Source organism: Ambystoma mexicanum, chromosome 6q, assembly GCF_040938575.1.
Source record: "Ambystoma mexicanum isolate Mex_15411 chromosome 6q, UKY_AmexF1_1, whole genome shotgun sequence".
Classification (NCBI taxonomy): Eukaryota; Metazoa; Chordata; class Amphibia; order Caudata; family Ambystomatidae; genus Ambystoma; species Ambystoma mexicanum.
Genome location: NC_090937.1, coordinates 507,271,674 through 507,298,420, shown reverse-complemented (window position 1 = coordinate 507,298,420; position 26,747 = coordinate 507,271,674).

The following is a 26,747-nucleotide window of genomic DNA, read 5'->3' as shown; positions in this document are numbered from 1 at the left end:
TCCTCATGCTGGTCCCGTGGGTTCCGGACTGGTGTGAGGAGCCATCTCTTCAGTGGATATCCAGCATCACCTGTATGTGGACGAGAAACGTATGATGTGGAATGCCATTGCTACGTACGCACACCCCCCCCCTTCCTGCCAGGTCATTGCCAAATCACATACCCCACATAATCATGCATGTAATGAGACTCACCGAGTAGCCAGGATCTGTTCCCTGCGTGTCGCTCCATGTAGCGTGGTATTGTAGAGTTCCTCAAGACCATAGAATCATGGGTTGATCCTGGGAATCGGGCACAACAATGTGTAATGATCCTGTTGGAGTCACACACCATTTGTACATTCAGGGAATGAAATTGTTTTCGGTTGCGGTACTGGGCCTCCATGGCATGTGGGACGACCAATTCCACATGGGTGCAGTCGATGGCACCAATGCAACCCGGTATGCCGGCAAGTGCATGGAATCCCACTTTTGTGTTGGTAATTTCCTGCTCCGAGCGTGGTAGAGAGATGTAGTCGTCTGCGTGCTGCAGGAGGGCATCGAGCACTTGAAATAGTGTCCGTGAGAACAGTGGCTGAGAAATGCCATGCAACTGTCCGACTGTGTGCTGGTAGGTGCCTGTGGCCAGGAAGTGGAGTACAGACACCACCTTCAGTAGGGGTGGGATGGCGGTTGGGCTATCTATCATGCTGACAAGGTCAGCCTGTGTCATGTCCACAATGGCGGCTATGGTGTCCCGGTCCAGACGGTAGAGGGTGTGGATCTGCTCATCAGTGAGGTTGAACGGATGTGCTCGGAGGCGTGGGATTGCGGGCTGCCTGCGTGGTGGTAGTGGCTGTGCTGGCGGCCCTTGCTGGCCCTGCCTTGGCCTCCTCCTCCTCCTGCGTCTCCTTCGTGCGGCCGGTTGCAGTTGGTGTTCGTCTTCTTCTTGGAGTTGGAGTAGTTGCAGTGCTATCAGGTCCCCCAGGGCCAACATCGCGAGTCCTGCCGGTAGCATTTCGGTGTGGTTGTGGGAGGAGACTGGCTGTGCAATTTATGTGTTTTCAGGCTGTATGGCCTCCACCTGTGGTGATCAATTCCACCTGTGCAAACTGCTCTCCCCTTTGGCCGAGCACGTCCCGCGCACAACGCTGCAAATCGGGGAATGGCATCTTGCTATTGCAATCATGTATTTGTACCCGATGGCCGTGTAACATTGGTTGACATGTTCATTCTGCTGTGGTCCCATTGTTGCACATACTATCTGTGCAGTCGCGAACAGACTTGTGAAGGGTCAGTGGAACGTAGTACTCGAGTAACGGTGGGCCCTCATGCATCACTGTACCGAGTTGCAACGACGGGCGGGGCGTCCCATTTGTGGGTGAAGGCAGTTGCCATTTTCACACACAGCCGCACTCGATGGAATAATTAGTGATTTCAAACGGCCACAGATGCCTTTTCGGCGTGATGTTGCAAATGTGGAATTCGAAGGGCGGCGCTTTCGGTTTCCAGCTAGCGGCGAGGAGATGCCCACAGGTCTGACTGCAAATATAACGTTCTATTGTTCAATGTCCTTGAGACAGGGCCCATGGCGAGGAAGCAATGATTGATATGAATAGTTTGGGATGCGCAATTGCTACGTGGGCGATGAGGTGGCCGTTCCCAAATACATGTTACTTCACAACACTGGAATTACGGGCTGGGGCACTGTGGATTTTGCAGGCTGCATAACGCACAGACTCAATGGATGTTTCTAATGTTATGTGAGTAATTATTCAGGCGTTTTGATTCCGGGATGAGGGAATGATGAATGGATGCATGGGCAGGTGATTTGATACAGAGTTTGCCATGTACAGGGCTTCTTGGGATCTATCCGCCTCCCCTACGCTATGTGATGCAGGGCTGCCATGGTGGGACCATCGTCTATCTGGCCTTGTTGAGCCCTCCCTGTCTCGACGCGCCCTCAGACACTTGTGTCCATGCACGTTAACATTCCCATCTGATGGATTCTGTTTTGACAGACGCATGCACAGGTACACTCGTTTGTGATGGTGTTTGCACCTCGATATAGATGGTTAGGAGTCGCAAGTGGTTTTGGGGTGGTGATGATCCTTTGGAGTGGGCTAGCATGCATATGGCTGTGGATTTCGTGTGATCATTGAAGTGAGTTGTTGGAATGTAGTTCTGATGGCCATTCTGTTCTTTTTCTTTTCTTTTGGTTGACAGGTATCTCCTCCCCTTTTGCCACTGCCATCTGTATGCCACTCCTGCAGATGGGTTTTACTCCCGACACCTGCTGCTTCGTGTTAATCAGTGGAGCAGCATTACGATCTTATGGGACGATCGCCAATGGCCCACATGCCCTTACGCAGTACTGGTGGCTCGGAGCAACATTTCGGCCTTTCAGCTGGACTAGTGCCTCCCCATTGGGACGGCCCTGCGGTTCTGTGCGCTTCCATGTTGCCTTTTCGTACGTGAATGTGGCTCTGTGTACCATGAGGGAACAGGGCGACACACAAGTAGTGGCTGGTCATTTCTTGCGGATGCAGCCCACAATGGTGATTAGTGTTTAGGAGTTCATGGCCTGATGGCTGTATGGGCTTGGTGACTTTGATGTGCATTAAATTTCTATTCTGATTTGGCCCGTGTAGCGTTTTTCTTTGCAAGTGATGTGGCATATGCCTATTTGGGGGGCGATGTATTGTGAGGAGATCTGCATTGGGTTCCAGCTTCGGAGTTTAGTTGCGTGGTACTGTACTGGGCGCGTTTGCCTACTAAGCCCGTGAGGTCAGGGATGGGGGCTGCCAATATGACAGTTTGAATGTTGTCATGCTCAGGGGCGGGGGATTGGGTTTTGTGTAACAGATGCCGGTCAGCCAGGTGGACTGGTGGAAAGATGTGATTCTCGGAATGTTGCTGGTCACAGGTGCCTGTGTTTGCGTGCGTTTCTTGGTGGGGGACTGTGGTCATGTCCATTGGGATGGCTTCTGTATTCGTGCCATTTGTGCCCTGCAGCTCCCATTGGCCCCTCTTGTGTTTCTTTTGTTCGTTGCCATGCATGGGTGACTTGTACATTTCAATGGTTGCATTGTGACTTCATTGCACCTAAGGGGAGTTGTACTTTGTGGGCAGGGAGCGGTGTACAGGCACTCAGTGGGGCCGTTTACGGTTGATTCGCGATGCCGTACTTCTCACCATGGCGGAATGGTACATTACGCCATGCCTGATGGCGTTAGCTACATGTCCGCTAGGGTCGGAATTGGCGTACCGTTGCGCCATGGTGGTGTTTGCGGTTTCGCATGGCGCGCGCGTGCGTGCTTGGTGCAGTTAGCGTTGGCGTTCACTACGGTGTCGCTAATGGGTTCGTACTTTGCGGTGACGGGTCATAGTCGCACCGAGCGCTATTCGATGGCGGTATTGCATTTCCGCCATCGTTTTCCGATTTCCGCAAGGGTCGTAATGAGGGCCATAGAAAGATCCACAAGAATTCCTACTGTACTTACTACAAGTACTGCAAACCAAAAATATCCCTATAAATGAAACCTTTCAGATTTCATACATGTGGAAACATAGATGCACTCTCTGCAACTATATTTCACAAGACCACATTCCTAATGAAGAATTTGTATATGTACTCATACCAAATTCTGAATCCATTTCATTTCATCAGCTTCTGCAGAATGCAAATCATGACATATTATGCCCTTTTAGCAATTCAGACAATCAATCCACCACACAAATAAACTCACCTAGCCAATATGTTATACTAATGCTTCTAAGGTACAATTCAGATGGTACCAAAAATAACTGTAAACTTACAGGCTCCACATAGGGCCAAGTATCTCTTGGAAAGAACACCTTCTCAACAGTAGGTATAGTATACCATACTGGTGCCACAACCACTTAAGGGCGCTACATTGCATATGTAAGAAAAATAGTGGTTGGTTTGAATGCAGCGATACCTCAGTTATTCCAAAACATAGGTTGCCAGCAAATTTAACAAATGCCTACTTAATATTTCTGCGACTCAAATTTAGTCACTAAACTATACCACAATTAACAATTTGATTACACCATCAGGTAACTTAAAACTACATCCATAATACTGCAATAGCACTTTTGAAAGTCAATCTAGTTAAAATATGCCAACAGGTATCTACTTGAAAAACACCCTTCATTGCAAAGCACTTCAAATATGCCATCTCAATTATTTTACGACAAAACCTCTTCTAACCTCTAATGTTGTTAGAATATGGCAGCATCTATCTAACTACTGCAAGCATTCCCTTAATCACAACATACTTCAAACATACTATCACCCATACACTCACGTAGCTGTAATTGTTTTTTCTCCCAATGACCTAATGCTTTTTTAATGTCAATACATCAGCAGTGTGTCATACACCAAAGTTGTACCAAACATAGTACTTAGAATGTAATGTTTTTGAGGGTCTAAAAAAGAAACTGTATATTTAAATTTGTATACGACTACAACTTTTGAACTATCCTGCTTAACCAATTATACTGTTTTTTTTCTCACAGAAAATGAACCAGAGATTGCAGCTTCATAACACTACAACAATAAGTAACCACAGCAATTGTACTACAGTTATAAGTACCATATACAGTTCAATTACATCATTCCTCCATATTACAAACATATTGTACTCCCACTACATTACCTACAAATACTATACACATATTGCTACTAATGTAATTCTGGCCATACTCCTACTACATTAGCTATAATTACTATACACATATTGCCTTGGTGGTTGTGCCCAGTGCACATATTCTTGGGGCCATGGCATACGGCCATGCCCCCCAGAATCTGGCCACTGGCCTCAACCACCACAATATAATTAACTATACAAGAAGTACATACCATTCATTGGGCCTCATTCCGAGGCTGGCGCTATCCATGGAGTAAATAGCACCATGGTAAGCAAACATGGAGCTATTTACTCCATGGAAATCCGGCATGGTGAATGGAGTAATTACCGGTCCATTCCAAGGTTGGAGGGACCGGTAATTCCCCATTCACCATACTGGTTCCCCATCCCCATTCCTGCCCCCATAGGGCTCAATGGGAATGGGGAAGGAGTAAATTACGGCACCGTAAATTACGGTGCCGTAATTTACTCCAAGGTCCCTTTGCGGGTTGGATTTTTAACGCCTGCTAAAAGCAGGCGTTAAATGCCAACCCGCAAAAGGGAACTCGGAATATGGTGGTAAGTGTTAACGGTCACCGTTGCCATTAACGGTGACCGTTAACCCTTACCGCCAGCCTCGGAATGAGGCCCATTGGCAACTAATAATACTCACCCTGACCCCCTGCAATCAAAATGATGTCCACGGACACCGAAATCGACGCCAGACTCAGCAACAATTTCAGGACCTTTTTTACCTATAGAAACAGATCCACATTACCTTCTTTCCATTCCCCTACCATTTCCACACCCTCTTCCACCCATCAAATAACCCCAAATGTCTTTTCCAAGCTGCCCGTTCTCAGCGCTGTCCGCAAACTACTGCGATGTCCGAGGACAGCTACGAAACCTGCCAGCTGCTTTTAGATCTACAAAAATAGCCCAATATCATCTCTGTTCCACTCCGTGACCTGTCGCACCCCTCTTTCCATCACCCAAAATGTGTTTTCTAGATGTTTCCCCCAGCGTGATGTCCGCAGACACCAGCGGCTGTTTGCAGAGCCAACATGGTGGGTGTTTCCAAAAATCTGACACGCCTCACGCTTTTCTCCATTCAATTAGTGGGCGCATTTGATGTCTGCGGCCCTCGCCTTCCTCTGGCCCAATCGGTGGCCCATCCACGGGCTGAACAGGGGAGATAGTCCAAGGACCTAAAACAGATATCACTAATGTGTTTTACCTATTTTCTGGTCGTACTACACTTTATTGCACCAAATTTACAAAAGCATGCTTTCAGGACCAAGCCGCCACTCCGGCCTCAAATTTGGTGAAAATCAATCCAGTGGTTTGGGCTGTAGGCGTGAGAAAAATTGATTTCCCATTGCGTCTATGGGAAAAAACAAAAATGTTGGGTCCCCCCTATAACTTTGCCCCCCCTTGATGAAACCTCAGCAATCTTTGCAGGATTGGTCTGATGGGGCCATACACTCTCTTTACAATGTTTTGTGAGGATTCGTTCGGGGGGTAAAGTTATAAACCTTCCAAAACCTTAACTATAACTACAGGGCTGCTACCGCAGGCCCTGAATAAATATATATATATATATTTATATGACAGTTATGGTACGCTCAGCAACCATAACTCGTGCCACCACTGTGAACTGCTAAGACTAACACCCAAGACATCAAAGATGACATCACAAATGTCATTGATGAATTTCATAAATTTTTAGTAGCGCAACTTAACTATAATGTCCCTTTAACAACGTTTTTGTCACTGAATATAGATAAAGATAATGTAAATGTTATACATGTTTACTAAGACTCCCTTAGCTTACATACATATAACATAGAAAATACTGAACCCCCTGCCCCGCTAGTAATTTTGATGTCCGTGGACCGCGCGCATGTCCACGGATGGGGGTAGTCACCATCAACACTATTCAAAAACTCAGGGGGTATCCTACATTATAGTATCATACAATAAAAACTCTAAACATGCACCACATAAATACATTATATGTAATAGTAAATAAGTAAACACAATAGTGTTTCCAATGTAATGGAATATACCAAAACAAAATAAATATGCCTCCAACAGAATTACCTCACAGAAACTGTGCAGCAAAAGGCAAGAGCATACCTACACAGCAGTAACACCAAAAGTGTGTAAGAAACTAGTAAGTACACAATATTTATTTCATATATTTATACTTTTTCAGTATTACGTACACTAAAACTAATATATATATATTTTTTTACACAGAAATGTCCACTGCTTTGGAATGGCTGGAAGAACATTTCCCACAAGATGAAATGAGTGAAAACAGTGATACTAATGATAGTGAACATTTCCCTATATAAGCCAATTAATAACCATTACTTTATGTGTAGTTAACATTTTTTTTTTAACAGGCCATACAGACAAGTGTAATATACCAAGAGAGACATTAGAAGATCCTCTGAAATGAATGGAATTAAAATTGATATGGTAATGAAAAGTTTCAATCTTCTAAAACAGCTTGCTGAGGACCACATTAAAGAAAAGATTAAATATCACTGCCCCACATGTGTCTGTTCCCCCTCTCCATGTCCGAGCCAACTATCCCCAAACCCTCCCCAGCAAGAAAAACATTACGATGAATGATACTTCCATCCCTTCCTCCCCTTCCATACATCATGTCCAAACCCCTAATTCTCCTGTATTTGTTTCAGTGTCTGCTTCCCCCTCTCTTTCATATTTTTTATACGGTTAAACAATAATACAATTTTAAGTGTGTTCTTAGTATATGCCTGTGTTTTTTTTTTTTTTTAAAAGGTAGTTAGGGTGTCCGCGGACAGCACGGGTGATCGTTATGTCCGCAATTAACCAAAATGGGGGTGTTCTAAGCAATGTTCCCTCTAATTATTTTTCTCTATGTGCAGAACCGGTTGGCTGTTGTGCGCACATTATTTTCCATGTGTGCAATTGACTAATGAGGTAAGCCACTTTGTGAGCTACTGTCGCAGAAGAGAGTTTGGAAAGGAATTTCCTCTTCCCAGCCACTGCAATTCTTTACAAATCTTAAAACACTGTTTCCAAGCACATAGGCTAAAATAAAATATGTCTTGTGATTATACCCATAAACCAGTCGAAGACTTCAATATCTGCCACAGTATCTTGCAAACGTACTTCTGCACAGAGAAAAATGTCTGCCTCATTACAGGTTTGGCAGTAAGTGGTAAAGTTGGTGGTAACTCCATTACCAGCAACTTTACCACTACGCCAAATTACGATTTCCGGTCTGGAGTTGAGGATTTGCCTCCAGGAAAATCCTGCAGGTAAATCCTCCAACTCAACGCCAAAATCGTCAGAATTACCGCTGTTGTAAATTCCGCCAAAAAGGCCACTGAGTTCAGTGGACTCAATATGGACTCAATATGAATGAGGAATTACACCGCCACCACCAGTTGTAATCCAGCAGAAATTCCTCCGTGCCCGGTGGCAGTAACAGTCATTTGTTTGGGTGGTATTCTGGTGGATCTATGCCGGGATACCACCCCAAGTCGTAATGAGGCCCTGTATGTTTTATACCACTGGAAAATCACTCATTTGTATCACAAACACAAATATCTCTTGTCATAACTGATGTGGCTGTCAAGAAACTCAGACAGAATACATTTGCCGATGGATTAGTGGCAATTAAAAGCAATGTGTCAAAAACCGGCTGAAAGGAGTTCTATTGCCAATTTAATGAAGTAATACAAGTGCCCGGAGAACATGCTTCTATTAATTTGTGTAAGGATGATAATTGCATCAGAATAACTTCACCTTTAGAATATGATGATCCAAAATTCCTGTGCCTCTGCTTACTATCCACATTGCGTTTTCCTGTAGAGTAGTGATAACACCAGCCTTAGAGCTAAGAGACATATGCACCATCCATTTTTACTCCCTAAAAAAGGAAAATGGGCCTAACAAAAATGAGAAACAATGAACATATCATTGCTTTAACCCACCAAGCTCCAATTATATTTTTTTCGAATTAGTGACCAGTAGAGCAGTGACATAGGAAGGAAGGAACTCTAATAAGATTAATGCCCGATCTCAAAAGGAATTTTATGGGGAAAGATCTTTTAATAAGCAGAAAGTATCCCTGTTGGCAAAGCTAATTACTTTTGTACTCCCCAAAAAATTATTTGACCTCAAAGTAGGGAGCAAAATTTGATTAGAGCCCTGCTTTTACCCATGACATGGGGAGTGAAATGACATGGCACATAATAAAGTGTATAGTTTTGCCCACCCTTCTGCACCACAGCCTAGATGTAATTATACAAGAGCCTTACTGAGGTTTACTGTGGAGCCCTGAAAATCACACATTTGTCTGTTAAGTTAATTGCATCAATTCATCAGAGATGCAACTGATTGAGTGCCTTCTTCTGTAACTATGGATCCCTCTTCTGTAATTATTTGTGATCTGTTAAATAGAAGCGGGGAGAGGCTAGAGACTGCACACACAGAGCACATAGTCAGATTGAAAAGCCCTCGGCAGTTGAGCGTTGAAAGAAAAAGAAGGTGCTGTCCCTTAGATGGGTACAATTTCATATCCTTTAGCAAATACGCAACACATTTCCTTCAGTGTACTGCCGAAACGTCTGACTTGGTCTTTGAAATGTGCTGCTTTGTTCATCACCCGCAAGGAGTGATGCTTTAACCAATACCTTTCCCCAGCCCCTGTGCTTGCCTCAAATACTAGTTAATAGAGCACTGTAAAAAGTGAGGGATTGGAGCAGTAAACACTCACTGGGATATTTGCAGACCCACAATACTTTGCAAGCTAGGCATATTTAAATGACTCAACATATGATGTTCATTTTAAGAATGTCATGACTCTGCATGTACACAATTCTTTTGCAGTGCATACAAGATTGTTTGCAACATACCCCTCCCGTACGTACATCATTGTGTAGGATTACACAAGGGCTCAGTGAAACTGTTTTTGTATAGATGTGAGTTAACATATAATTTGTGAAGGTCTATGCCCATAGTAAATCTGAACACTTGGAAACGATGCAGATTGTGTGAAAAGCATTCTCCTGTCTGAATATCCGGTGCCTGATACTATGGACGAGTAATCACAGGCATAGTCCATACCCATTACCCCTTTTGGCTAAGTAAATGATATTACAATGTGACTCTCTACTTATAGGGTAATGTTAGTAATGCTAAAGTAGGAGACGCTGAGTATCACATTTGTCTTTTAAAAATCTTTAGAGGGCAAATTAATATTTGAGTTTTATAATGTGTTAACTTACAAGGGGGCAGCTTCAAAGCACTTGCGTGACATATGAACAAAGAAGAGGAAGTATGGGGATTTGGTTACACATCAAAGTAGCCTGCTTACAGTCAGTGGCCCTCATTACGACCCTGGCGGAAAGGGGAAAACGATGGCGGAAATGCAATACCGCCATCGAATAGCGCTCGGTGCGACTATGACCCGTCACCGCAAAGTACGAAGCCATTAGCGACACCGTAGTGAACGCCAACGCTAACTGCACCAAGCACGCGCGCGCGCGCCATGCCAAACCGCAAACACCACCATGGCGCAAGGGTACGCCAATTCCGACCCTAGCGCACATGTACCTAACGCCATCAGGCATGGCGTAATGTACCATTCCGCCATGGCGAGAAGTACGGCATCGCGAATCAACCGTAAACGGCCCCACTGAGTGCCTGTACACCGCTCCCTGCCCACAAAGTACAACTCCCCGTAGGTGCAATGAAGTCACAATGCAACCATTGAAATGTACAAGTCACCCATGCATGGCAACGAACAAAAGAAACACAAGAGGGGCCAATGGGAGCTGCAGGGCACAGATGGCACGAATACAGAAGCCATCCCAATGGACATGACCACAGTCCCCCACCAAGAAACGCACGCAAACACAGGCACCTGTGACCAGCAATATTCCGAAAATCACATCATTCCACCAGTCCACCTGGCTGACCGGCATCTGTTACACAAAACCCAATCCCCCGCCCCTGAGCATGACAACATTCAAACAGTCATATTGGCAGCCCCCATCCCTGACCTCACTGGGCTTCGTAGGCAAACGCGCCCAGCACAGTACCACGCAACTAAACCCCGAAGCTGGAACCCAATGCAGATCTCCTCACAATACATCGCCCCCCAAATAGGCATATGCCACATCACTTGCAAAGAAAAACGCTACACGGGCCAAATCAGAATAGAAATTTTATGCACATCAAAGTCACCAAGCCCATACAGCCATCAGGCCATGAACTCCTAAACACTAATCACCATTGTGGGCTGCATCCGCAAGAAATGACCAGCCACTACCTGTGTGTCGCCCTGTTCCCCCATGGTACACAGAGCCACATTCACGTACGAAAAGGCAACATGGAAGCGCACAGAACCGCAGGGCCGACCCAATGGGGAGGCACTAGTCCAGCTGAAAGGCCGAAATGTTGCTCCGAGCCACCAGTACTGCGTAAGGGCATGTGGGCCATTGGCGATCGTCCCATAAGATCGTAATGCTGCTCCACTGATTAACACGAAGCAGCAGGTGTCGGGAGTAAAATCCATCTGCAGGAGTGGCATACAGATGGCAGTGGCAAAAGGGGAGGAGATACCTGTCAAACAAAAGAAAAGAACAAGAACAGAATGGCCATCAGAACTACATTCGAACAACTCACTTCAATGATCACACGAAATCCACAGCCATATGCATGCTAGCCCACTCAAAAGGATCATCACCACCCCAAAACCACTTGCGACTCATAACCATCTATATCGAGGTGCAAACACCATCACAAACGAGTGTACCTGTGCATGCGTCTGTCAAAACAGAATCCATCAGATGGGAATGTTAACGTGCATGGACACAAGTGTCTGAGGGCGCGTCGAGACAGGGAGGGCTCAACAAGGCCAGATAGACGATGGTCCCACTATGGCAGCCCTGCATCACATAGCGTAGGGGAGGCGGATAGATCCCAAGAAGCCCTGTACATGGCAAACTCTGTATCAAATCACCTGCCCATGCATCCATTCATCATTCCCTCATCCCGGGATCAAAACGCCTGAATAATTACTCACATAACATTAGAAACATCCATTGAGTCTGTGCGTCATGCAGCCTGCTAAATCCACAGTGCCCCAGCCCGTAATTCCAGTGTCGTGAAGTAACATGTATTTGGGAACGGCCGGCCTCATCGCCCACGTAGCTATTGCGCATCCCAAACTATTCATATCAATCATTGCTCCCTCGCCATGGGCCCTGTCTCAAGGACATTGAACAATAGAACGTTACATTTGCAGTCAGACCTGTGGGCATCTCCTCGCCGCTAGCTGGAAACCGAAAGCGCCGCCCTTCGAATTCCTCATTTGCAACATCACGTCGAAAAGGCATCTGTGGCCGTTTGAAATCACTAATTATTCCATCGAGTGCGGCTGTGTGTGAAAATGGCAACTGCCTTCACCCACAAATGGGACGCCCCGCCCGTCGTTGCAACTCGGTACAGTGATGCATGAGGGCCCACCGTTACTAGAGTACTACGTTCCACTGACCCTTCACAAGTCTGTTCGCGACTGCACAGATAGTATGGGAAACAATGGGACCACAGCAGAATGAACATATCAACCAATCTTACACGGCCATCGGGTACAAATACATGATTGCAATAGCAAGATACCATTCCCCGAATTGCAGCGTTGTGCGCGGGACGTGCTCGGCCAAAGGGGAGAGCAGTTTGCACAGGTGGAATTAATCACCACAGGTGGAGGCCATACAGCCTGGAAACACATAAATTGCACAGCCAGTCTCCTCCCACAACTACACCGAAATGCTACCGGCAGGACTCGCGATGTTGGCCCTGGGGGACCTGATAGCACTGCAAGTGCTCCGACTCCAAGAAGAAGACGAACACCAACTACAACCAGCCGCACGGAGGAGACGCAGGAGGAGGAGGAGGCCAAGGCAGGGCCAGCAAGGCCCACCAGCACAGCCACTACCACCACGCAGGCAGCCCGCAATACCACGCCTCCGAGCACATCCGTTCAACCTCACTGATGAGCAGATCCACACCCTCTACCGTCTGGACCGGGACACCATAGCCGCCATTGTGGACATGACACAGGCTGACCTTGTCAGCATGATAGATAGCCCAACCGCCATCCCACCCCTACTGAAGGTGGTGTCTGTACTACACTTCCTGGCCATAGGCACCTACCAGCACACAGTCGGACAGTTGCATGGCATTTCTCAGCCACTGTTCTCACGGACACTATTTCAAGTGCTCGATGCCCTCCTGCAGCATGCAGACGACTACATCTCTCTACCACGCTCGGAGCAGGAAATTACCAACACAAAAGTGGGATTCCATGCACTTGCCGACATACCGGGTTGCATTGGTGCCATCGACTGCACCCATGTTGAATTGGTCGTCCCACATGCCATGGAGGCCCAGTACCGCAACCGAAAACAATTTCATTCCCTGAATGTACAAATGGTGTGTGACTCCAACAGGATCATTACACATTGTTGTGCCCGATTCCCTGGATCAACCCATGATTCTATGGTCTTGAGGAACTCTACAATACCACGCTACATGGAGCGACACGCAGGGAACAGATCCTGGCTACTCGGTGAGTCTCATTACATGCATGATGATGTGGGGTATGTGAATTGGCAATGACCTGGCAGGAAGGGGGGGGGTGTGCGTACTTATCAATGGCATTCCACATCATACGTTTCTCGTCCACATACAGGTGATGCTGGATATCCACTGAAGAGATGGCTCCTCACACCAGTCCGGAACCCACGGGACCAGCATGAGGAGGACTACAACCATGCCCACTCACGTACCCGTGTAGTCATAGAACAGGCATTCGGCCTACTGAAGGGCCGTTTCCGCTGCCTCAGCAGGTCTGGCGGGGCACTCCTGTACCGCCATGAGAAGGTTGCAAAGATGGTCATGGCATGTGTTATGCTCCACAACATGTGCGTACGTAGAAATGTGCCCATGCCCCCTGACGCAGAACTGCAAGCACCTGATGATGGTCATGATGAGGGTGGGGATGTGGCAGCACCTCATGGAGTCTGCGAGGCACCGGAGGCCCGTGACATTCGTCAGCATCTCATTGATGTATGCTTCTAGCACTCACGCCTGGTGGCTGATACATGGACACGGGACTCGTGGCACTGCGTGTGTCTGGGACATGCACAATATGGACTCTACGCCTATGATGGCCTAGTACACAAAGATCAATGTCCACACATCTCATTGGTTTATCGTGCACTTTTTATGGCATATGTGATGTCATGTTGAACACCCTATCGACCCGCCACCCAAGTGAGCCCAACACACCCCCTCCACCCTCCTACCTCCCCCCCGAACACCAGTGTCCAAAGATGCTCATTGTCAGTGGGCTGTCGCTATTGCAAGCCCCCTCTGCGGGTATCAGGGGCACCCCTGCCTGTGGAGCGCAGGTTCCTTCCAGATCTACGTTGGGGGCTGCCCTGGACGGAACTTGCAACGGATGATGTGTCTGCCTGCTCACGTCCATGCATGTCCCTAAGGGTTTGCGAGAGCTCAGTGAGCACACGGCGCACTGCGGCAAGTTCGGCACATACGTCTTTGGATGTCGCATGCAGTTCCCCCCTCAGGCTCTCGGTGCTTCTCTCAATTTGTGCCCTTAGCATCTCTGTACCTCTCTCCATTTCTGCCCTAAGTGTCTCAGTTGATGTTTCTATGTCTGCCTTAGTGCCCCCACATTCATCGGCATGGTCCTTGAGGAGTGTGGGCAGTTGCTGCTGTTGTTCGATCAACTGGTCGAGGGACTGTTGCCTCTGCTGGGCCATGGCCATTTGCGGGGGTGTCACAGAGGGGCTGTTGTCCTCATGTTGCCTTGCCACAGGGCTTGTGGGGGATGGCCAGTCGTCGTCTTGTGGGTGCCCCTGCGTGGTATCCTCATGTTGTACGGGATGGGACAGACAGGGGGATTGGGACAGGTCATGGATGGATCTGACTTCGGCATCCCCGTTTTCTGTGTCGGAGCATGCTGCCATCAATGGGGTGTCACCTATGGTGCTGCTGCCACCAGAGGCAGTGCCTTCTGTGGCATCCATTGGGGGGACCTGTGGTGGTGGTGTTGTGGGCATGCTGGCTGCTGGGGTGCCTGTTGATGTTCCCTCCTCTGTGCTGCCACCTGATTTGTGCTGCTGCCGTGTCTTGATGCGTGCAGCTGAGGTGGAGGGTCTCTGGCCGTTGGTCTTGGCCCTCTTTGCAGGTGTGCTGGTAGGGGTGTCCTGTAGCTCGTCGTTTGGATCGGACCCTGTGGTGGAGTAAAGGAGGGCGAGGGTTATTGATGGGTCTGTGGGAATTGGAATGGCATTGTATCACATGCTTTGGGGTGGTACCTGAGGGTGATTTGGGTCGGGGCCTTGGAGGTGCTTTGATTTGTGTGTGGAGTGAGGGTGCAGTTGTTTGGCAGCCTGCAGTTAGGGTGTGCCTGCTGCACGTGTAGTGCGTGTATTAGGGGTTTTTAATTATTTATGTATTTATTGTGGGTTTTAACGTGCGCTATCAGGCCGATGTGTGTGGACGTTCTCCTGGACATGTGTTTCTGTTGCACTATGTGGACGCATGGTACTTCACATGGATGGACTGTGTGGATTTGGCATTGTTTTATCTGGCCCACCTACCTGAATCTTCGGATGTCTGCACTCCTTTCTCCATCCCTCCGACTCCCTCTATGCTCTCCATTCCGATGGTGGAGGCACAGATTTCTTCCCAGGGGGTCAACTTGATGGGTGATTCAGGACCTCCCCCGGTGGCTGTGGCAATGTTGCGGTTGGCAGAGAGTATGCTGCGGACGCGTATCCGCAGGTCGTCCCATCGCTTGCGGCATTGCTGTGGGGTGCGGGGTGCGGTCCCCACCGCACTTACCCGCTGTGCCACCAGAGCCCATATGGCCTTCTTGTTTGCAAGTGCCGTCCTGGTCATTTGCGTGCAGAAGACGACGGCAGCATTCTCCTGGAGGGTCTCTGTTAGCACGGTGAGTTCCTCACGGGAGAAGTGGACCTGCCGCTTGCGGTCGCACGCTTTCTTCGCTACTTTTCCCATTTTTCTTGGTTTCGCTAGGGTGGTTGACGGGTTGGGGTGTGTTTCAGGGTGGTGATTTTAGTGGTTGTGTGGTTTTAGTGTTTTTATAGGTGTACGCCGGGATGTTTCCCGTTCCGGGCCCATGTTTTAACTTCCGTTTCCGTATATTTCCGGTCACCGTACTTTCCGGTAGGCGCACACTGCGGTGACCGCTGAGAGGGGTGGCGGTATTGCACCTAGGGCGCCGTACGGCGGCGGTGTGGGCCGTTTTGGGGTCATTTCCGCCATCGCGGACTTTGCACTTCCGCCGTGGCGTGGTGCTCGTGCCCGATGGGTCGGAATGGGCCGCACTTTGCTCCTTCGTGCAATGGCGGAAACGCTATTTACGCTGTGGCGCTCCGGTCAGTCGCTTTCCGCCAGGGTCGTAATGAGGGCCAGTATCTGATATTTGAGCTGGTAGTTCGATTATATAGTGTGGGTGACGCTTTTGGAAAGGCACAATGAGTAACAGAAATTCTGGAGCGTGAACGTTATTCATGTTACAACAAACATAAAACAAGTGGATGTAGGTACACGTCTGCTAAGCTTTTGCAGATACAAGAGAGGAAGAGTCAAGGTTGTTTGGTAGTATCGTAATGTAGTCTGGGGCAGCAGTTTGAGTCATACAGTAAAAGTTTGGTAGAGCCAGGTCACGTTTAGGAATCATGGGTGAGGAGGGAAAATTGTTGGTCAAGTGTGCAGGCATATCTTTGTTAGATTCTTCTGTTCATGGAGCCAGTTTTTCATATTAGTTTTTAACCTCTTGTTTTGCATTTTGCTGTTAGGGAGTTCAGGTGCATAGTAGTGTAATCCAAATTAGCAGAAAGTCAAGACTAGTTGCTTATTTTAAGCGAAAGAAAATGTCAGGTAATTGCTGTGGCTTCTGCCTTATTAAGTCTTTTTGAATAGGTGAGAATTGGCTGTGTGTGCTGCTAAAATCTTCTGAGCGGCACTACGAAACAAGCTGGGCAAGCGCACATGTGCACAGCTTAGAGGGAACATTGGTCCTAAGGACATTATACCTGTTCGTACTGTTCATAATTAAAATGGAGGTGTCCTTAGAACACACAAGATGTCCACCTGTCCTCAATTAACCAAAATGGCGGTGTTTTATGGACAATATACCTGTTCATACTGTGCATAATTAAAATGGCGGTGTCCTTAGAACAAACAAGATGTCTGCTTGTCCGCAATTAACCCAAGTGCGGGTGTCCTAAGGACAATATACCTTTTCGTACTGTTCGCAATTAAAATGGAGGTGTCCTTAGAAAACACAAGATGTCTGCCTGTCCGCAATCACCCAAAATGGGGGTGTTCTACGAACACCCCCCCTGTTCGTAATGTCCGCAACCAGAATTAATATATCCATAGAACACATATTCCGTCCGCCTGTCCGCAAAGTTTTAACACACATTTATTTTATTCGGGGACTTCAACACTGTCCGCAGAACACCCGTGCACATGCAAACCACACCCTTGAGTCCTACGGACATTGTGCCTGTCCATAACTGTCTGCCGCACATGTGTCGCACTTTTAATTAGTTCAGGGACCCGAACACTGTCCGTAAAATACCCACGCCCATGCGGACAACTGTCCCTGTGTATTTGGTGTCCTGTGGACAGCTGCCCCATTTGTGAACATGTCTGCGACGTCATCATGTGACTGCACCCACAATGAGCATGTTTCCTGATTTGCGGACACTGTCTGAGCCCCCAAACATTTAAAAAGTGCTTTTTTGAGCACTCCAAAGTATTTAACAGTAAAGGTTCACCATTGCACATGTCCCAGACAATGCCCCTGCCGATCTACATACTTTTTGGAACGTTTTGAGCCCTTTCTTGGTTTTCGAAGTGTTGAAGTATGTCGCTGGTGTCCGCGAAGCATGCCCCAGCACCCCTATAAAAGGACACACCCCAGAGCCGATCCCCATTCTGCTTTTGGAGTTCCAAGATTTACAGCAGGGCAATTGTGCAGGTTGCTGTTCTTGGTTCCTGGTTCCTGGTTATTAAACTTCCAGATGGCATCCCAAATTGTTTCTGCTGCTACTGCCTCGGCATCAGCACCCTCACCCCATCCACGACCGCCACGTCCCCAAGGGCCTGCAGAGGGGAGCAGGTGTGAGGATACAAAGGAGAGGGATGAAGAGGATGAGGTGGTGGAAGTCCCTACTACTAGCGCTCATTGTGAGTCTTGGGTGTGGCGATTATATACCACTGTTGATGGAAAGTCAACAGCTGATGCGAGCAGGGTGATCTGCACTCAGTGCCACATGGTGCTCAGTCGTGGCAAGCCTGGTTCGTATAGCTATGGTACTACATCAATGAAGCAACACCTAACGTCGTTCCATGTTGGGGATATTCGTAAGATTGTACCTTGTGATAAACATATTAGGTTGAGTTTCTCTGCAGCATTCTCCGTTTCCGCTTCTGCCACCACAAAAGACACTCCAGTGGGACAGCGCATCCCTCCAGCTGCCTCACAGGCCATCCATGATGCTGTTGACCCCATACCTTTCAAAGGTCACAACATTGTGCATGTACTGTGACGCAGTACTCTGCAGGGGGGAGAACCTTCGGAGTGCTTTTGAGACTGGTCAAGGAACATCAGAAGGTCTGTGACCTACCTCAATAAGCCCACCCTACATCTTCATCTCTCCAACTGTCCTTTCTTATCCCCGTGGTTGGTGTCCTTCCTTACCCTCCTTTCCACTCCTTTCCTTGTGTGCTGTGTTTAAAAAACAAAAAAATAGTAAACAAAAAAAACAAAGGCTCTTTTCAGAGCTGCCTTTCACAGTTTAAAAATAGAAGTGACAAACACCGCAAGGCCCTGTGCATTTTTCAGAAGTCCACAAACAGTCTGCAGATAAGTATTTTTTGGGAGTACTGCCCTATCAGAACCATTGCACTTTTCTATAGGGGAAGTGGTGGCTCTGAAAAGAGCCTTTTTGTGGTGTTTTCTTGTGTTTCAAAAACTTCAAATGGTCAACACCTACTGCAAAATGGATTGCTGTAATTCCAAAAAAGATTGCAGTGAAAAATCTGATTGCCGGCATAAGTAAGATGTACTCCATCTCTGAGAAAAATGTGTCTGCTACAAAACATAATGTTTTCATTCTGAAAAGAGGACATACTAACATCTCTCAAAAAGGCACAAACAGCCTTGTTAACATTGCGCCTTGCTTTCTCCATTTGTGGACCCAATGAAAAAGAACGCAACCACATTTGTCCCTGCGCAATTCGGGAAAACATTACTCTGGAGTTTGGATACTTTTCCATGACTGCGTCGGTGGTGTCCACGGACAGATCGAAAATCTGAATGTGCGGAATGAACATTTAAATAGCGTGCCCCATTTCCCCTTTGAGGTTGGCTTTGAAAATAACCTTTTTTTTTTTTTTGCAGATGCTTCAAAAACACCTTTTATTTTGTATTTATTTTTGTTTTTATTTTCTTATTTTACTCCACAAATCTTAAAATGAGCTTCTGCAAAGAAACCCTTATGTTCCAAAACAACATGGCATTTCCAATAAAAGATAAAGAAATGCCATCTTCCTTAAAATAAACATGATTATCAGAATCAATGTTCTCATTATTACAAAAGAAAATACCAGCTCTAAGCATGATAGCAAATATGCCTCAGTTGATTACAAAGCTATCAATATTTTGTTGAGGACAAAAAATAAAACTATTGTCCCATACTGCCCTCGCTAAAACAAAAAAAAAATCTTGGCATTTGGAAGGACTTTCATGATTGCCTGAACCAAGTTTTGCAGATCTTGCAACAAAGTGAGGCGACTGACATAGCCTAAATGCACAGCACCACAGTGCAGGACAACTACAACTGGACTATTGAATCTAGCCATATCCTGACAAACTTCCAACATTGCCTGCAAATAAAAACCAGGCACAGTACTCCACACCACCTCCACACCTTTAACATCAAAATTCTTTGCCACATACCTACATTTAGCATACTGCTCAAAACTATCAACAAACATATCTCCGAACACCACCACCCTGACTTTCTCCACCTCTGCCATCTTCACTACACACAGCCTCATTCAACACAAACCACAACCTAAACATTTGATTGCCTGATCCCTACAGTCCCTTTTCCATGCTGGATTTGCTGAGAAACCTTGGATGTGGCAGGCCCGGTCCGCGGACAACCGCAGTGACCGTGGAGCGTGTAACGCTGCAGCAGCACGTCTACCCTTTGCACTTCACTCTCTGCACCATTCCCTCATTGGCTACTGATAAGCAGTCACACAATCATCCACCAATTACATCCAAGAACTCTACATCTAACTCTAGCATCACAGATCAGCACTTTAGATGTACGATGTATCACTCTCAGTACAATTTGGTTGTGACTGCAAAGGACCTACAGCAAAAACTACTATAAAACTCCCCAAGATTTCTACTTGCAGATTCATGAACATCCACATGCATGAACAAAGACTAAAGGTATGAATATTTTGTACAGCTCTTCTAGGAATACAATACATCCTGGGAGCATAGCTCAGTGGCAACGTTCGTGTCTCGGAAGCAAGACAACACGAAGAAACACAGGTTCGATCCTCGGGTCCTCACATAGAAACCTCTGGGTGTTTAAGCGTGTTATGAATATGCAACTAAGATAAAATAATTACGCAACTAAAAAACAAACAATTCCTCTAACAGTGCCTCGATGCCCATGAGCGCTTTAAAAATGTAAAATAAAATAAATAAAAATATAAACAGAGTAATTGCCACTTACCCTGTAAAAACTGTAAAATGAACTTAAAGTAATTTCTCCCATCTGCTATGATGAAGTGTCAATTGCAAACCTTTCTACTCTCCAAATTTGTGTGTACACACACGCCTATTAAAAAAATATGATTTCATATTATAAAATGGGAGAAATGACAGTATAATTATGAAAACAAAAAATAACAAGGTCTACATTAACAAAAGTGCTATGAACACACATATTCACGAACGTCTTCCTTTTACAATTGCAGTGAAGACCACTATCCTGAACAGCAGCAGTGTCTGAAGTAGGAAGAAGGACTTAGAAGAAACCTACTCTTTTCATAATAAAAGTAAGTAACATACTAACATAATGTTCTAACTGCTACTCAAACACACTAGTATTTTAATATTGTAGAACAAACAAATGTATTAACCCGTTACCATTAGATGTAGTATTAGTGCTTCCCCTTACAAGTTCCATACTTTATATTGTCATCTGAACCCAGTATAGTAACACACAAATACAAGAATAGCCTTCCCAACTTGATGTAGCTGCCCATAGCACAATTACACACCTCCACAATCATCCTTACCATCATACTCAGACACTCATGCACAAAGCACGCATACACTACACAACAAGCCAAACCACAATTTCTTTTTTCTCCAACAGACCCCAAAGAATGCCTATCAAAAAGCAACTCCATAGAAAAGAACGCAGAAGTAGAGCAAATCAAAATAAAAGTGTCCAAAATGAGCATCTATCTCTAGCAGATTCTGTACAAAACGTTCAAACAAAACAGCTAATACAGTCATTAAGCAAAACAAAAAAAGCTTGCTTTACAGAAAATGTCCCTCCTCTATCAAAATGTAAAACAACACAGAAAGTAATTAACAAGACTTCAGCTACCACTACTGCTAACCCTGCACCTATAAATGTTGATGTAGTGGCAAGTAAGCATACCAAAAAAATATATTTTACAAAAAATGTTCTACCCCAGCGTCCTTCAGAACCTTATAAAAACAGGAGAGAAATCATGCACAACCCTTAAAACCTACCGTAGAAAATTAATCCTAGAAGCTCTCATAGACAGTGCAATCTTTCTCAAAAGGAAGCTATTTATTTTAGTTTTAACTAGAATGAAACCACTAACAAAACTAACAACTAAACTACAAAAAACAACCTCTCAATAAACGGAATATCAACAGAAATCGCTTCTTAAATATATGTGGAGGTGAATGGGGTCACACCACGAACACCGAACCATATTTTAATGAAGAAGCTTATAGACAAAAGCAAACAAACCCAATTGACATACATAGCAGTGGAAGAGGATATGAAAAACTTAATAACACCATTTTGCTCACAAAAATATCCCCAGGAAACTCAGTATCACTTCCCCATTCTACTGAACCAAAACTTCCAGTCTACAAATGGCCATGCACATCAATTTGTAACATTGCCAAAAAATCTTTCAAATCTTTACACCAGTTCCTCAATCAGAATGTAAAAAGCAAAGACAAATTCTAAATGAACCTACTACAAAATATGGATGCCAGTCCAGTGCGCAAATACACAGGACTACAAGGGCATTCATTAGTCTGCATTTCAGGACCTATTTGCAAAAGAACCTTCATCATATCAAAATGATATCAAAACATCATTCAACTATAAGAAATCTGGTCCAAAAACTCTACTATGCTAAAAGTCCTGCTTTAGCACTAGCCAATTTAAATAACAATCTTCTACATGGTACAGACAAACAACTACTTGAAGAAAAACATGAAAAACATGTGTGGTACAAAAGAATACTGGTTCCGACGTCACAGAGATGTACACTGTATGATAAGAAACCTTGGCGCACCCACTTGGTTTGTTACATTAAGTTGTGCAGAATATGCATGTGAAGATTTACACGATTTCCTACGCCAAACAACTACTCGAAGAAATAGAGCATATCCAATATTGTGGAATTGAAAGTCACTTACAAAATGCAATAGAAGTACAACAAACTAGCAACTACTGTACAAATAGCAACATTCTAGGAAACACATACAAAAAAGAAATACAAAAGTTTAAAAGTACCTCGGCTGAAGTACCAAACCATGTGTGTGTGTGTTGCCACAGGTCTTCTTATAAAAGTACCACAAAAACTGTAGACATAACATACAAAATAGAAGACAATGAAGATTCCAAATGGTTCCAATTAGCTCTCTACCTTATAGCAGAAAACAAATGCGACATTACTGACCCCTTAATACTTTGCAATTACTGCACTGCAAAACTTGACAACAACCAAACACCTTAATGTGCTATCACAAATAACTTGGAATTATTCCCACTACCAAAACCCCTGCAACAACTAAGAGCATCATTATTCAAACAGTGCACCCATTTCAAGCATTAATACGCATCCAACCAAAAACAGCAAAATTACCTCTCTCTGAATTAGTGAAAGGCATTCATGGCAAAGTAGTTTATTTACCATTAGATCTCAAAGAAAATGTACACACTCTCGGAGTGCAACAGCCAACAGATCAATCTTTAATTGTCTTAGTAAATGGCGTACCAACAAAAGACAAAGAAATTGGCAACAACTCATGGACTTACATAAAGTTAGACAAGCCTTGCAATATCTAAAAGAAAATAATGAATACTACAAAGAAATTAATATTGAAGAAAACCTGAGAGAAACCATTGAAATAATTCAAGAGTCGCCAGAAACTGGTCAATTTGATCTTCTAAATCCTGCTACAGAATCCAATATTTTAGACCATTATACAATTCATCCTTTACACTCTAAAGACACTATAGATGATGCACTGGAAATGTACAAAATGCAACAAGCCAAAGGATCTCCAATCAGCATATGGGAAAAAAAGTATAGAAGCACAGGCCTTTATTCTGACACCCCCAGATTCAGACAAAACGTGGAATACATATTCCACCTTCTCTTTGAAAATTAACAAGCAACTCTACAAGCAACTCTACGGAGTTGTGCACACATTAAAATCAAGTACCCATTTTCAAAATATGTCAGCTATGCAATTATTACAAAAAGTGCAAGAAAAAGATCACGTTTTACAGTCAAGTATTACAAATCTTTTAGAAAAACATGCGTGGTACAAAAGAATACTGGTTCCGACGTCACAGAGGTGTACACTGTATGATAAGAAACCTTGGCCCACCCACTTGGTTTGTTACATTAAGTTGTGCAGAATATGCATGTGAAGATTTACACGATTTCCTACGCATAGCAAACAAAAACAAAACAAACATAGATATAAAAACACCAGGAAAATTCTGCTCTCTAGATCCTGCAAATGTATCAAGATAGTTCCATCATCACTTCATTGCTTTGTTACACTTTATTTGTAATAGACTGTTCCTCCCCTCGGAAAAGTTCAACACTTCTTTTGGAGAAAAGTATATCAAGCCAGAGGAGCACCACAAATCCACATGCTATTATGGATTAAAGATGCTCCTAAATTTGGTCAGGAGAGAGATGCCACTGTTTTGCAGTTCATCCAAAAATATGTCGCTTATGAAATCTCTTCACAAACAACACATAGTGACCTTCATGCACAAATTTTACAATTTCAAAGACAGACATGTGGGAAATATTTTTGTCACAAATATTTTAAAATACTACACCAAATGCCGCTTTGGTTTCCCTATATCAGTTTCAGCAACAGGTCAAGTAAACAGCTTCATGTCTTCAGTCAGACATAGTGTCAAAGGTAAATCACCTAAGAACACATATTACATAAAAAGAACAGGAGAATCAAAATACATCAATGATTACAATGCAATCATTGCCCTCCTTGGAATGCAAACATAGATGTGCAGTACATTGCAGACAATTCCACTGTAGTTGCATGATATGTCACAGCTTACCTAACCGAAGCAGAGAAAACACAGTTTCAGGACCTCTGGGATAACATATCATCTGACAAAACACTATCACAGAAATGATGAAGCTTAGGCATACAAATGTTCTATCATAGAGAATGTGGCTGCTATGAAGCTGCAGACCGTTTAACTCATACTGCCTTGTATGGAAAATCTGACAATATAGTAAGGCTAAGTCTTGGTCCTGCTAAATCTAGAAAAAGAGTTCTCAAATTATATGAGGACATAGAAACAATAGCCAAAAATGATCCCAACAGCCAAGACATTTTGAAAAACAATCTACTAGACACATACTACCGAAACAGGAGTGACACTTTGTAAAGCATGTGTCTCTACCACGTAGCCCAAAACTTCACATACAAAAATAATGTTAAACCAGGTGAAAAGAAAGGTAGACACCGAGTTGTAAATTGTGAAGGCAGCTTAGTGAAACTTACCAAACACAGCGTAATCAATCATATCAAATTGTCATTAAAAAATCCTCAACATAATTAACTGTATTAGTCCCTGCTACAAGTTTTTAAACCATGGAGAAAAGAAGAAGAGTTACTGGATACATACAACTCATATGAAGACACTTTCAAAGCAAATGAAAGCACTATAACAGACGTGAACCTTACACAGTACCAAACAATGTTGCACAATGAACAGTAACATGAAGAATAACTCCAGGCCCAACTACAAGTGGACACTCTGACAGTAGTCAACCTTCTGTAAGAGGAAGCCAAGAACCACTTGGACAGCCACTAATAGCAAATGAGGCAGAATTAGCCATGATAGAAGTAGAAAACACAATGTGTCAGTATGAACAATCTACAGAAGACTTTGCTGTACTGAAGTCACAACTGAACAATAAGCAGTGTAGCATTTTCCAAGAAATAACAAAACAAATTGAACATGGTGTGGAACAGGAAAATAAAAACTGTACCTGCCAAGACTACAAACATATACTGCTATACGCGAGTGGGGAAGCTGGTTCAGGCAAACATTTGTAATCAAAATCATCAGCAAGTTCCTTCAACAATTGACAAACAACAAACTGTCAGCTGTTGTAACTGCCCCCATAGGTTTAGCTGCCTACATCATAGGCAGTGTCACTTTACACCAATTACTACTCCTTCCAGTAGAACACCAAAACAAATTAAACTATTACAAACTTTCCACAGAAGCTGCAATGGAACTATGCAGAGTTTTCAAACAAATTAAAATGCTGCTAATAGATGAGGTGAGCATGGTCTCCAACCTAATGTTGGCTTTTATTCACGTCAGATTACAAGAGGTTCTCAAAAACAGACTACGAAGAGCTCTTTGGAGGAAAATACATTATTGTTTTCGGAGATCTTCTTCAATTGATACCAATGAAAGATGAGCTCATATTAAAACCTTAGGATACAAACTGTGCCATAAAACTCAGCATAGGAAATATCAAGCTTTGGTAACATTTCGAATACAGTGAATTAACAGAAAACATGTGCCAGTCTGCAGACCTCACATACTCCAACATTTTAAAAATTATTAGAGTTGGTGTGTTATCTCAAGAAGCACAATCAATATTAAAAAACAGGCAAATCCATGCACCCGATGGCCATAACTCATGTGCTACTGATGTCATGCAACAATTAGCACACAAAAATGTCAATTGTATGTTTTTGACACCAACACTTGCAAGCTGTTCAAAATTCAATGAAACGATGTTGAATAAAGAAATGCAACCAATTATTGAAATATGCTCCACAGATAAACTGGATGTACATCGTATGACACCACCCATGTGACAACAAGGCACAACACGACTAAATACCCAATAAAACTCTATCCAACACAGCTGGTTTGGAGAAAATATTAAAATGATCTTTAAACTGTAGAGTAATGCTTAAACGTAACCTTGACATGGAACAAGGACTAGTTAATGGAACACTTGGTACAGTTGTTGGCTTTCAAACATACCTACATGACAACAACATTCAATTTGTCAATATTCTCTTTGATAAACTATCAGAAGTTAAAAGGATAGGATGCTCAACAGCCTGCTTCCTTCTTTTCAAAGACATGCATGTACTCAGAAAGCAATTTTCACTAACTCTAGCATATGCAGTTACTATTCACAAATCACAAGGTCTTACCCTACATAAAGCATTAATAGATATTGGTAACACAGTCTTTAAAGAAGGCATGAGCTATGTAGCACTATCACGCTTACGTGCACTTGTCAGGCTATTTCTAATCAACTTTGATCCAAGTAAAATAAATGCAGATATTCATTGCATTCTAGAATACAATAGGCTGTGTTAACTCCACACCCCCATCTAAAAACCTATCCTGTTCCACAAATAG